Source organism: Anomalospiza imberbis, chromosome 16 (assembly GCF_031753505.1).
Source record: "Anomalospiza imberbis isolate Cuckoo-Finch-1a 21T00152 chromosome 16, ASM3175350v1, whole genome shotgun sequence".
In the NCBI taxonomy this organism is placed as follows: Eukaryota; Metazoa; Chordata; class Aves; order Passeriformes; family Viduidae; genus Anomalospiza; species Anomalospiza imberbis.
In genome coordinates, this window is record NC_089696.1 from 6,172,351 (window position 1) to 6,186,726 (window position 14,376).

Genomic DNA, 14,376 nt, shown 5'->3' on the forward strand with positions numbered 1-14,376 from the left:
AGACCCTGTGAACCAAATAAAAGCATGAAATAATTGCCAGGTGAAACAATAGGCTGCTCCTTTCAGTTCCAGCCCTCCTGCAAACCTCACACTCCTCAAAAGAAGTTAATCTGCCTTTAAGGAGCAGCCTTTTTCTTGTAAAAGAATCAGGTGTGAGTTTATAGCACAGGGATTCAGTTCTGGATGCCAGTGGCTCTGCTTGGTAGAAATGAAAGCCTGAAGCCTTTTTCTTGATATAAATGCAAGTTGGTAGCAAAGCTTCCCTCAGTTTAAGGAATACAGTCCTCCTCTAGCTGACTTGCTCAAACCATCAATCAAAACCCTCCCCATTCCCTGGTTTCTACGTCTGTGGGAGGAACTTTACGGATTGGCCACTCGGACCCTTTCCATTTCACAATTAAATGTGTAGCATAGCCTGTCTTATCCAATAGGAAGATTTGCTTAATTTGAAATATATTCCCCAAGATAACATTATCCAAAGGAAATTTTATTTTCTTAATTGAAAAAGATAAAAGAGAGTATAGGTGTATGTGTCTCTGACATATCCTACATCCCCAGAAGACAAAATGTTGCATCCAGATTAAGTGGGTTATAACTTCCAGGCTCCATTTATCTAGTGTGCTATGGGAGATAATTCCCCATTTTCTGAATTGTTGTGCAGTAATACAAACTTGATTTTCAGTAAAATTCCCCCTGATTGCTAAAGCCATTCAAGCTATGATATCAATGATACTAATCACATTTCCCCTCCATGGCCCTTCCTCTCTTTTCCCACTAAAATCCAGAGATGCTTCTATATCAACATTAAATGAACTTGTTTGCTGCCTAGAAGCCAAATTAAATGTGCTCTTTTATACTCAGCAGTCACAGAATAGGGAGAAATAAGAGAATAAATGAGAGCCATTAATTAAATCTCACAGGGAATCACATTGCTGCAAATGGAAAACAAAACCTATTTTTCCCATAACTATTATTTTATGCTAAATGCATCAGAATTGCTATTCAAGACCAGATTAAGAGCTTGTTTTTCCAACATGCAATTTCTTTTTCTTTGTGATCAGACTGCAGACTGAGTCTGACTCTCTCTATTGAAGCCTAGGTATGAGTTTTCAGAGCCCTGGCTGTGCCTGTGGTGCTGCTGTGATGGCAGAGACCCAAGAGCGAGGCTGAGCAATGTGCGCTGGTGACTTGGGATCATTCTGTGCTCCCTCCCAAATTCTTCACCCCGTCTTCATCTTCTCAGGATGGAGGAAGGAGGGCAGAGCCTTTCTGGTCAATAACCTGCAGTTTTGGTACAGAGGGACCTTAAGCCTTGTACTTCTTTGAGCACAGGACTCACAGACAGAGCCTGGGTCTACGGGGCTGCAAACATTAAAGACTTTTCTAGGCCTGGCCATAGAAAGATCCTTTCCTTACTAAAAGCCCTTCAAGTAAAAATGGTTTTAGTTTCTCTAATTTCAAGGCTCTCCACCTCTAATTTACAAAGGTTAAATTTTGTTCCCATCTCTAATTTACAAAGGTGAATTTTGTTCCCATCTCTAATTTACAAAGGTGAATTTTGTTTCAAAAAAGTCCAGTTTTTTGTCTCCATTTATGTTTCTGTCCAAGTGTGTTTTCCCTCCCCATAAAATCACCAGAGAGAGCATCCTAAACATCTTTAAAAACTATCCCTTGTGGGTTTTTTCTTTTTATTGAAGACATAAATCGATAAAGTTCCAAGTGCATCTTCCCACATTTTGTTATATTACACGTATATGAAGGACTTTCTAAGCTTGCAAGTCTTTTATGATATTAATTTCTGCTGGCTGCATAAAACCAAGCACATGACACCCTGGAAAGCACCAGGAACCACAAATTCTGAAACTACAGCCTGTATTTAGAGCTAAGTAGATGTTTTTCAGCTTACTCTGGGGCAGTGTAATCACTCCTGCTCCCTGGTTAACATTTATAATCAACTCCCCACCCAAAGCCTGGCATCACTGTGACCCCACCCCTCTCCAGACAGAACCTGCAGCTCTCTGCCCCCTGCACAGCAGTGCTTTATATCTCAGAGATTACCAGCACACAGCACTCCTTCCCCCATGGGCATGCTCGACCCTTGTAATACACCTAATCCCTGACAGGCTCAAGTCAAACTCAAGTAAGAAAGGGTCTTTATTACAGGGGGGGTCCAGGATCCCCACTGTGAAATTTGAGAGCAAGAAACCAGCAGAGGACTTGCAATCCTCACGTAGTTGTAATCGCAGGGAATTCACAGCCTGGCAGTGCTGTGAGTGTCCCAGCAGCTGCACAGATGTTATTTCCAAACTGCACTTCCCATCCAAGTGAGGAGTTAAGCTGTATGATCCTGTCCTCCACAGCAAACAGGCTTCAAAGCCAAGCTCTAACAGATGACAGCACAATTGAGAGGAAAAAAATCTTCCACTTAATACAGAGCAGAAAGAGACCTCATAGTTTTATGGTGAAAATAACTGACAAGTACAGGACGACCTGTAACACCTGGAAAATAACACCCAGAAATATGTGATGAGCAAAGAACTCAGTACATGTGCATGCCCCCAGCTGTGCCCCTCTGAAGACAGAGCTCTCTTTCTGTACACCAGAAGCTGCTAACATTGTGCATTCATGTGCACACAGAGGTATGAATGCTACAACTAATATGATCTTAAGAGCATTCTCCATAATTCAAATGGTTTCTGCCCTCTCACAAGCCAGAGGACAGGCTTTCTGGTTTGGATTGACTTAGGTATTGCAACCGAGAAGTTTCTTCTAAACCTCTTATTCAACAGCCCCTGATACACTTAAACATGGATTTCTCCAATCCACTATGAATCCATGTGTATTTGCTTTCGCAGCATTTTACACTAAGTGGTTCCGTGATTTTTATTTTGCATTAAATGGAGAAATACTTTTTTTTTTGCTTTAAACCTTGTTCTCAGTTCAATTCACCACTCCTGGTCTTAGAGGCAGCCGTAACTGACACAGAAACACAATCCTTTCAAAGATCTATCAGAACTCTGTTTAGAATCCCTTTATTTTACCCACACACGAAAGCCACTCCATCTCTTTCATTCCAGATACATCACCCTTCTTCTCTACTTCTGTTTTGTGAGGTGATGAGAATCAGAAAAATGTGTTGCATTCCACACATGAATCTATGTATGGATGATTCAAGAAGAAACAGAATGAAACTTGTGTTCAAGTTCACATAATAATTTCTAAGACTGTATTTACATTTTACTACTAAGCACCTCAGGATTGATATATTCACAGAATTACCAAGATTTCAAAATCTCTGTGTGTACAGCTCATCATTACGTGGGCATTGATGCATGATTATTTTTCTACCATGCACATCTGCATTTAGCCCAAGGTTCTAAAACCAGTGACTCTGTATTGTGAGGTTTACATTATAATAAGATCTTGTAATTCAGTTAATGACAGTGAGGCCACTGATTGTCCTAAACAACCCTTTCCTTCTTACAATTGCTCTGGAATAAGGAGAGGGTTGATCATGGCATACAAATAACCTTCCACAGCCCTTTTCTCTCCAGGTCCACAGAGGAACCTTTAAAGTCTAGCAAAGCAGTGTTTTACATGATAACATCAATTCTAACAATACTCAGCTGGCCAAAAAGAAGATCATTCCAGTCAATCACAGCATGAAAAAATAAAATCCTATATTTCCTGAGCTCTTTTTTAACCAAATTATGCTAATAATATTTAACATTCTCAAGTCTTTAAATACTGTATAATTTAACAAAAGCAGGGACTTTTCAATAGTTTGATCTAATTTTTGCCAATAAAATACCAAAAAAAAGGATATATAATAATATAATAGCACCAAATACAAAAGCTAAGTTGGGGTTTGGGGAGTTTTTTAATATGCACAGTATTCTCTCTGCCAATTGAAAATCAAAGTAATTCTAATATAACTTACTAATTTCAGGGTTATTTCTACTGAAGCCTGTTGAGTTTAACCCTTGTGATGTGATTCTAAGGGATGGTAAGTGGGGTTTCTTAACACCAACTCTTTTCATAATTAATGATGCACAAAATTTTGTATTTACCATATGGTAACTCAAACATTCTCAAACATCACCAAAAGGTCACACAAAATGATATTGTAATGCTTTCCAGCCTTCACAGTGAGATAGCCATTTAAGCAGGAGTTTAATTTTGGGGGTTGTTATATTATTTATTGTATATTTATTCAATATTCTATATTTACATATGTTCTGTATTATATTTATATGTTATTGGCAGCTCATGGCAGTGCAGCTCTGGAGTCAGTACCCAATTTCTGGATGGGGCAAATCACCAGAGGAGCCAGGACTGGCTGCTCAAGAGTCCAACCCACGTCATGCCAAAGCAGTTTTTCTTTAGTACAAATGGAAGCAGCATCAGGCTAAGGCTACATCATGCAAAATTAAGAAATATGAGCTGGCTGCATCTAAGCACAGGGAAACTGAACACAATGTGGATGCAGAACCATAAAGTCTAATTAAAGTCTTAAGTGCTTTAAGTCTGATTTACTTCACTAGAATTATTTCATTCTCTTAAAATTCTCTGCATTTTTTATTCTTATAGCATTTAATTATAGTTTAAATGTTTCTCCAAGCCAAGAAAACTGCCACTTGCATGTTGAATATGTTGAAATTAGGTGCTCTCAGCAGTTGAAATCTGTTTCTTAAAACTTTTTCTACACAAAAATTAAAAAAAAAAAAAAGATTGAATCAGCCCTTTCCCACACAATTCCGGTTTTGACAAATTGGCATTTCTAGATGAAGCATGTTCTTCTAAAACATCCTGTTCAGTTCTATTTAAATACATAAAAAATGTGAGCAGTGAAATTATGTGATGAAGTATATTTTAGCTGGGTCTCAAATCATGAAATATTGAACATGGCTACAGGAGCCTTATTCACAAACTCAAGGAACCAATCCTGACCCAGCTGCTTCTGCATTTGTGAGGAGATATCAGTCAGAAAAAGTACCTGTCTTGCAAACAAAATAATTTTCATGTCATTGCTTCTCTCCCAGAGGTGTTCAGAATATTCAACTGCCATTCCAAGTAAAACAGGGGCAAAATAGTGTTTTAAACTTGGTACTGTGAAGCTTGGTGCTGCCCAAATAGAGTCATTTTAGCATGGTATATTCATTTTTACAGATAATTTAGATCTTATAATAGCACAATTGGCACTGCACTGGTTATTGCACCTTCATTTTTTGGATGTGAATTCTTTCTCCAACATGCAGTAGTGGAGATTGTCCTAAAATAATCATATCCATGAGGCTTCACTAGAATAGTAAACACTGAATTAGCTGAAATTTTAAGTCATAATAAGTCCTATTTATTTTATAAATGCACGATGGAAAATATAATTCAGTTTTGTGAATATTCATAATTTGTTACCCTTCATTTATTTCAATAATCATGTTATGAATTCATTTGTTTTATTAATTCCCTTAATTTTTAACCATATTATTTGACAGTAAGCATAAGAAACTGTATCAGGACTCTGTATATTGATGAAAAGATCTAAAAATGAGCAAAATAAGGAGATGAGAATTGCAGAGCTTAAAATGCACAATTAAAGCATTAATTTAGTGACCTATTATGTGACTAAAATAATGGGAGATCGATAAAAATATTCACCAAAAAAAAAGTAAAACAACTAATATTCTCAACCATGTCTCAGATAATGGGCAGTAAATGGACTTCAACACAGTTGTTACAGCAATCAATTTTTTTCAAAGTTGTGGTAAAACCTTAACTGTAGCTGCAGCTGACTAGAGACAAGTCAATGGTTTGCAACCTGAAGTAAAATTTTTCTTAAGATTTTTTAAGATTTGAAGTAAATAAATCAGCAGGAAGAATTCCAGTCCCATGCTGTAGTGCAGTAACATAACAGGCTGCAATCAAGGAATAAAAATATAAATAGAGAAGACAATCCCTTCAGTTTAATATAAGGAGCATGGAAAATTCGTAGAACTTTACTGCAATAAAACTAAATAAATCACTTCTTGGTTGCTTCTGAACACAGCCCACAGCTGATCTGACCTTTTCTCTCAAAATACTCTTCTCCTATTTTTTTGAGTTCAGACAATAAGAAGAAATCCCAGAACTTCTACATTCCTGAAAAATGTTATTGATTTGCAATTGCAAGCAACTGATAAACCATGTGTTGCAGAGGTCACAGCAATAAGCAGAAATAAGGAATAAATGATACCCAGGACTGGCCTCTGGTTTCAAGGATGAACTTACAGGAGGAATAAGATACAAACATATTTCTCATATTTGCTCTTCTTTGCTGTTGATTTTATTGTAGATAATTAAATTCTTCCTGTAATTATTCAAGAAGTGCTGCCTGTGTGAGTGGTCAGGGAAGTTGCATGATATCATTTCAATCCACTTTTTACAGCACTTAATTGTTTTGTTGGGTTTTTCCCTGACTGAGATTCAGATTGTGGTGGTAAAACTACTAATATTGATGATTGAGGTCAGGCTAAGAAGTTGTCTTTACTGAAATTCTCTTCACCTAAAACTTAATGGTCTGATTATTTCCAACTCCTTGCTAAGCTAATACCAGTCTAGGCTCCACCAAGAGCCACCCCTCTATATTGCCCGTGTTATTTATTGTCCATAATATTTGCTGTAACATTCACTGGGTTTATTGTCCATATTATTTACTGCATTAGCTTGATTCCCAAATAGTGGCAGTTAAGGAGATACTTCAGCATTCTACCCTCCCCAGGGATGCACACCTGGCTTTGCTGACTTTGAACTTTGTGGCTTTTCCCTGCCTCTTCCTCCATCCCAGTTTATAGGCTGGGTCTGCAATCCCTTGGCAGAGAACAGGGCACCAGGAGGGAGATGCTGTCCCCCTGATCTCTCATATTTAACAAAACTTCTGTCTGACCTGTCCTAAATTGTACTGGCTTTATTAAACAGTTGGAGTCCAGAGTCTCCAAGATATAATCACTGTTTAGGAATGGTAATGCACACAATGCTGAAATTCATACATCAATTATTTGCATCACAACTCATCAGGAAATTCACTAGATAAACTACTCATGATTATTATTGTGTTGGCTCTAAATTTCTTTGTGAATTACCCACCTCTGAGGGCAGAGTGCTTGTACTTGGGAGAGAGATCACTGAACCAGTGTAATCTTTACTTGACATGTCAAGAGAAGGCAAGGAGTTTACATCAATTCTTCTGGGATACAGGAGTGTATCTCTAACTGAGGACGAGGGCTTAAAACTGCCATTAAAAAGGATTTTGTAAAGTGCTTACAGGTCAGGATGAATAAATGTACATTGCAGTCTATGAGAAAGTCAGAGGAGAAAAACAGGCTATAATATATAACAATGAAAACAATTATATTCATGGATTCATATATTTGTCTGCATGTCCAATTTACTGATTTTACGAGTTTCTATACACCTGTAAAATAAGTTTGACCTTGTTCTAGCCCTCACATTTAGCCCTCACAAGCTACTGCTTGTGTTTGATCAATCATCCTTTTCATATGAATAATTTACTTCCAGTAATGGCACATTACTCTGAAAAATATAACCACAGAGGTCTCTTCTGTACTGAAATATCACAATAACTAATGTTTAAAAAGCAAGCTTATTTTTATCTATTAATGTTTTCAAAATTAGCAAAAGATAACAATATATCTAAATTCAGAATTCTTTCTCAAAACCATTTTCATAGTAAGTGCAAAAAAATCTAATGTTTAAGGATTTTTTTTAAAGTACTTACATGTATAAATATTCCTGGCACAGAGTTGAAAAGAAAAGCTGGGTGAATCAGCAATATTCTAGTTTGCCGGACAGCTAGAAAACAATAAAACAAAAAGCCAATTTATTTTAGGTCACCCTGATTCAAACAGCACTTGACACAGAATAAAACAGTAAGTTACTTCCCAGTAAGTTCTCTCAACATTTAATTAAGGATGGAGACCAAAATACATAAAAACTAAGAATCAAAATACTTAGGAGACTTTTATCAATAAAAGGAAAATCAGTATAGTAATCTTTTAAGACTCTTTAAAGCATAAAACATTGGAGTTTTTCTTATTCTCCCACTCTTTCTAAAATACTGCTAAAGATCAGCAAAACAGCACAACATTTCAGTGGGCATTGTCTGAACTTCTTCATTAACCCACTTGTCTGCCTTTCCAAAGGAACCACCTCATCGATTGCTTCAGAGCTATTGTGCTGTCATTCAGCAAACTACTCGGGCCTTCCTTCAGCCAATCTGTACCAAAATGTTCAAACGTGCCCAAAAGATACATTTCTGCCCCAGAACACATCAAACACCCTGCCCTTTTCAGGTCCAATGGCATCCAAGATCATTTAGCAGTGGGCTGAACAGGAGCAGAGACATCTCTCTATGCCATATCCATGTATTCTGCAGCCACAGGAGCAGCAGTGGGGTTTGAAGCTAGCTCAGGACCCTGAGAGCCCTTCAAGGAGTGGTCAGAGCCATCTGCTGAGCTCCACAACAGCAGGCAGCAAGGTGGAGAATGAATATGAATAAATGGTTCAGGATAACAATGGGAACGAAACAGTATCACAGTAAATACACAAAACCCCTGCAGTGCTTCTTCCAGCCTCTGCAAAGGACAATAGACTTTAAATGAGTTGTTGTATCTAATTGGCACAGCCTGCAGATAGTGCAGGGAAAACACTTCTAAATATATTCAGCATTGATTGTATTAGGAAAAAAAAATAAGAGCTCCAGTAAATTATGAATTTTACACACAGGATTATTTTTCCATAAATAATATCCAGCATTTTTAATGTGTTTCTAACTGCAATAATGTATTCCAAATCACCTCACACACAAAATCACCAAATTATTCTTATGACTCTGGAAACACCAGGACTGAACTGTTTGGGGACCAGAAGAATAATCCCCAACCCCAAAGGCCTCTGCCCCAGCCCTGCCCCACAGTCTCTCAAAGAGAACTCCTCAGCTCACGTACATCCAGTCTGCTCCTTCCCGGCTCCTGCTCCCCCTCCTCCCCTTCCCTGCCTGCTTCTCCAGGGCAGCACTCCAGCCACCGAGCTGGCCGGCCTGGTCTCTGCGACTCCGAGGGTATTCTCATGTTCATGCAGGCACACAGAATGGGCATCTCTGGGTTTTGTTATTCCTGTCCCTGTCACCACATCCTTTCAGTCCTGTCCACCACTGTCTCACTCAGGGGCTCAGCCTCTTCTCCCAGGCCCCCAGCAATAGGACAAGGTCACAGTCCTGAGCTGTGCCAGGGGAGGTTTAGGTTGGACATCAGGAAGAGCTTCTTCACAGAGAGGGTGATTGGACACTGCAGTGGGTTGCCTAGGGAGGTGACGGAGTCACCATCCCTGGAGGTGTCTAGGAAAGGATGGATGTGGCACTCGGTGCCATGGTCTGGTTGAAACGGTGCTGTTTGGTCACAGGTGGGACTCAATGATCTCAGAGGTCTTTTCCAGCCTCATTGATTCTGTGATTTCCCGTGGCCTCCCAGGCTCCAATCTCTCCTCAGCAGGCTGACACCCAGCTGGAAAAGGGGGCCTTGCCCCCATTTTTTCCAGGTGGATCCCAACAGGAGGAGTCCCCTCCAGGGCTCCTGCCCAGCTCCCTCCAGCCCTGCCATTGATGCTCATGGGGACAAACAGTGGGAAACAGCCCCAGGCCAGACGTGAAGCCTCTCCCCAGCCCCCTGGGCCCCAGAGAAGCACCCCCACAGCCACTGGAGCAGGTTGGGGCCCTGGGGCACTCTGCCCCACCAGCCCTCCCTGCACAGGGGCTGTTGGGGTGCAGCTCAGGGCTCTGCAGACAGACTTCACCCCTCGGCAGCTCCTGGGGCACTGAGCCCGTTCTGCAGCTGCTGGGGAAGGAGCTGCCTTCCACAAGAGCCAGGCACAGCCTCCCTGAGTTCCCATGGATAAATATCCTGCCAGTCCCTGTTTCCTCCCTGCCAGCTCCCTCACTAAGCACAGCCCCAGCTCCACTTGTGCTCCCCATCCTCAGCCCTCAGCACCCAAGCTCTGACAGATGGAGGTGCCCGCCCTGGCAGCGCTGCACAATTCCCAGGAAATGTGGGGAAAGCTCCTTCTCATTCCCATTATCCCAGAAGTGCCTGCTAGACTCAGAGAAGTCCTTGACTCAGGCAGGAGGTGGGTGTTGAAAGCCATGCAAGATCAGCCTCTTCTAACTAGAGAATGTTTTTGAAGAGCTCCTGACATCTCCAGGTTCTCCTCTGCAGAGGTGTGTTCAGCACGTCGGCACCACTGCATGGCTGTGCCGAGGAGCCCTCCCTGGCCTGGGACAGATCTTTGTCACCAGCTGGAAAAGCCAGCAATTTATCAGTCCAGAGATTTTTATTGATACAAATCCTCTTCCAATGTAATTTGTCTGGATCAAATTTTGCCATGTCAATTTGTAAACCCAATTAACTGTGGTCTCAATAAAAGTCAAGATTACTAACATAATGATTAATTAGATCCTTTTAAGTAATGCAATGGTTGAATTAGCTAAATAAAAATAGTGGAGAAACTGGCAAGATAACACACCACTGATGGATGGAGGTTTGTCCCACAAAAGCAAATGCAAGAAGCATTATGAATTAGCACAATAGAAATAACTACAACATTAATCATTGCAAGCACATAAGTTACACATAGCACATATAAAAGCCTAGTGATTGCAGTGTCTTACCACAGAGAAAAAGGAAGTTTTAGCCTCTTCATATGATGTCAAATTGTAAGCATTAAATTTTTAATCTCAAATAAAGAATCAGGTCCTACTAGCCTATATTTCTGAGATGAGCTATTATGTAAATGAAGATAATTCACTTCCCCCCCCATATTTATGTGGGAGTAGCAGACTTTTAACTAACCAGCATTGCACATTAATACCAATTTATATTGTAATTTTTTGAAGCTGTTCTGATATTGAGTTATTTTTATCTGAATCCTGAATTATTATTTATTTATGCATTTTTATAGTATGTTAATATATGAACACACAAAACAGCAACTCCAAACATTCTGTTGACCATAAGAAGCTCTGGGACTCAATCCCTGCCCATTACTGCAGAGGCTGTAACAGGCCCTTCCTTTCAAGAGTTTAGCACACCAATGCAGATTTCTGTGAACTCATATCTGACACCAATTTCTTCCCCATTACTTTCCCAATTTTTTTAAAAAATTATTCTACCGTCTTTCTTAGAAAGCATTGAATATGATTACATAGTTATTAGAAGAATTTCTGCTTGGTGGTCAGAAGTTCACAGGTGCATTAGGACTCCAGTTTACAAAAGTCAGGAATAATTTTCTAAATGTTAAATATTTTGGAGTATTTAACCAAGCCATTGTATAGCTTAACATTTATAAACCACACTACAATGACAAATTGTGAGAGAGAACAGTTCTTTAGATCTGCAAGTAATTGGTAGTAACCAAATGGATTTAGAACTATTCTGTTTCTGCAAAGACCTTGCAGGTATCATTATTCACTTGTCCCTCTTTTCTCTTCCACCCTCTCTTTTCTCAGCTTGGTTACTTTGGACTTTTTGATAAGGGTACAATTAAACAAAGTGTTGACTCCTAGCAAAATAAGACTTCAGACTAGCTTAAGTTTTCTTAATAGCAAGCATAATACCAATCAAGAGATAAAAACAAGTAATTACTTTCTACAGGCAGGCAAGGCAAGGAATCTCCTTCATCATTTCCTCATTTTCTAGCACCATTCCTCAGACTAAAAAGGTTTAGAGGATGGATACATCTCACGAGGTTGATCTACATGTGAGCCACAGTGAGGTGAATCTGATTCCAGATGTTGGGGTTGCTCATTCTCACAGGCAGTGTTCTTTTTACTGACCAGTGCTGAAATTAACTGGCATTATTGTTATAGCACAACTGTGTCAAATAAGTTTAGTTCTGTTTAATTGTTTCCCATGTACATTTAAATCTGGAATGGTTGTGATAACAGCTAATAAATCGTGATATGGAATTTCACAGGTGGAGCTAAAATTATCACGGTCAAAAATGTGTGAAATAGACTAACAAAAAAAAGAAAGAAAAAAACCCAAAACAACCAAAAAAAACCCAAGAATTTCATAAATCTTTTAATATTTAAAATTGCAGAGCTTTTTAGGAACAAAAAGAAAGTAAAACTATGCATGCTACCTATTTTCTTTTATTCTCATGACAAAAACAGAACTGCAACTGAGGAGCTGCCTAACTCGATCACTTGCAATGAGTCACAATTAAATGGAGGCTGCCAGACTCAATTAATGTATCAGTTTAGTACAGATATCATTCTGTCAAACTGAAGGAAGAACTGGTTTTTTCAGGTCCCAGGAGTTTATTGCCTCTTGCTCGTGAAAAAACCATACTGCATGCCAGCCTTTCCAACTCCTATTGCCACTGTTTAGTAAACCAAAAGCCTAAAAACTGCAGTTTATCAGGCCTACACACAGAAAAAATATGTTGGCCAAAAATTGGCATAATAAAATATTGGCACATCTGTCCAAAGTTATCTCAATGTACTTTAGGGTGCAATTAGCAGGGGCCATGTCTGTTCTGATGTGGTGGGGTTTTTGTTTTTAAAGCAACTGTGGTAAACAAATTAAGATTTATGTAAAGCATCTGACTGGCTCTTGAGGATGAGCATCTAAGTGGCTTTTATTAAATTTAATAGGCATTGAACTAACAGCTGAATTCCTTTAGAGGTAACCATAGCATTTTTTCCTCTTCCACCCTAGGACTGAACTTGCAGGGAGACAAAGGGCCACTGGGCAGACAGGGCAAGAGCCCTGGAACCTCCTTTCCTGAAGGAGCTGAGCTCCAGCAGAGCCCTGGGGAAGGCGCTCAAAGCCATGACTGTGCCAGCAGCAGGCAGGGAGCTGGAAGAGGCCACAGCAGTGGCTGTTATGGGGCTGACCTCCACTCAAAGGCACAGCACAGATTTCCATCCTATAAGCAATTTCCAGACCAGCCATCCAGGCAGGAGCCCTGTTCTTTGCCTAACAAAGGAAAATACCTCCTAAACGTTGAAATCCACCTGTTTTTTCCAGCTACAAAATACACTGCTCCATTTTCATGCATCACTTTAAAATCCACAGCAGCCTGAGTGCACACTTATTCTCCTGAAATGCAGGGCTGGAAGTCCCTCCTTTCCTAACCTCTTTTTTATTACAGCAAGCATTTTATAGAATCTCAAGAATACCCCATCTAAAGAAAGGAAGAACTGCCAAATAATCAAGTTCTAGCACACTGAGAAGACAAACTTGTACTCATAACTCACCCCATCATTTGATTCCACGCTCAGTCAGTTTTGTATTAAGGACAAGAGAAAAATAACAGGAACAGTAACTTCTCTCCAGGAATGGGTGTGACAGGACTCTAAAGAAGCAGCAAAGCCAGCTGCTTCCAATATTATTTATTAAGCTCCTTTAAAGTGTAGTTGAATCCCCCATAAAGGCAGACACACACCTGTAATCAATTGATAATTTAGCCACTAGTAGTACAATTTCAAGAAACCTGGCACAAATCCTACTCCTGAAATGCAACTACTTGTGCTAGAAACTTCACATGAAAACTCCCTCACAAAAATGATTATAGGGTTTTGCTCTTCTTTCTTTTTCTTTGAATTTTGTTTTGTTTTTTTTGTTTCTTTTTGACTGAAGAAGTAATAAGGGCTGTAGCTAACAGCATTATTGTGTTTACCCCTTGTGGCAAAGACATCAGCATTCCAGTGCCACTTACCCTGTGGCGTTCCCTTGCCAATCCTCCCAGCCATACAGACACACAGCTTTCTGCTTGCCTTGGAAATAAGCATTGTAACTCTGTGTGAAGAGGTTTTGTGTCTCCCAGCTAATGGTCAGGCACCAAAGCTCACAGCAATTAACCATCTTTGGTGGCCCTTGGAGCGTGCGCCTTCTGCCAACATCTGAAGCCAACCCATTCAAATCAGCCCCAGGTGTTTCCCTGGTTGCTTTCTGCAGGCATGAGGGGACATTCAACTCCACTGCCTGCGTGCAAGAGCCTTTCCCAAATAGGAACTGGCCTCTCAATGTGAACATGAATTTCATATGGGAGCAGACAGGAATTGCAAAGGTGTCATGCATTTGTGTTCATTATTGAAATAAAATCTGGGGCAAAACCCCACCAAAACTCATGAATAAAAATATTCTAAGCACTCTTTGAAATCATTCTGCAGTGCTAGTTTGTGTTTGTTAAACATTAGGTACTTTCAGTACATGGTCCTCAAACATATTAGCCCTAGGGAATCTCCTAATATCTAGAATACTCCTTGTTTCTCATTAGGAAACAGATAAGCAATTCAGAACTTTCTGATATTGCCCTGTCACA

The 14,376-nt window shown here is 39.8% G+C and overlaps 1 long non-coding RNA gene across 2 annotated transcripts in view; it reads right to left on the minus strand.

The window, feature by feature from the left end:
* Nucleotides 1–13,455, minus strand: part of LOC137483550 (uncharacterized) — an 84,249-nt gene extending 70,794 nt beyond the window's left edge. For both annotated transcript variants that reach the window (XR_011004517.1, XR_011004516.1), the window contains exons 1-2: nucleotides 13,306–13,455; nucleotides 7,775–7,848 (exon numbers count right to left, since the gene is read on the minus strand). This is a non-coding gene — a long non-coding RNA (uncharacterized lncRNA). The remainder of the gene's footprint in view (nucleotides 1–7,774; nucleotides 7,849–13,305) is intronic.
* Between the last annotated feature and the right edge of the window lie 921 nt (nucleotides 13,456–14,376).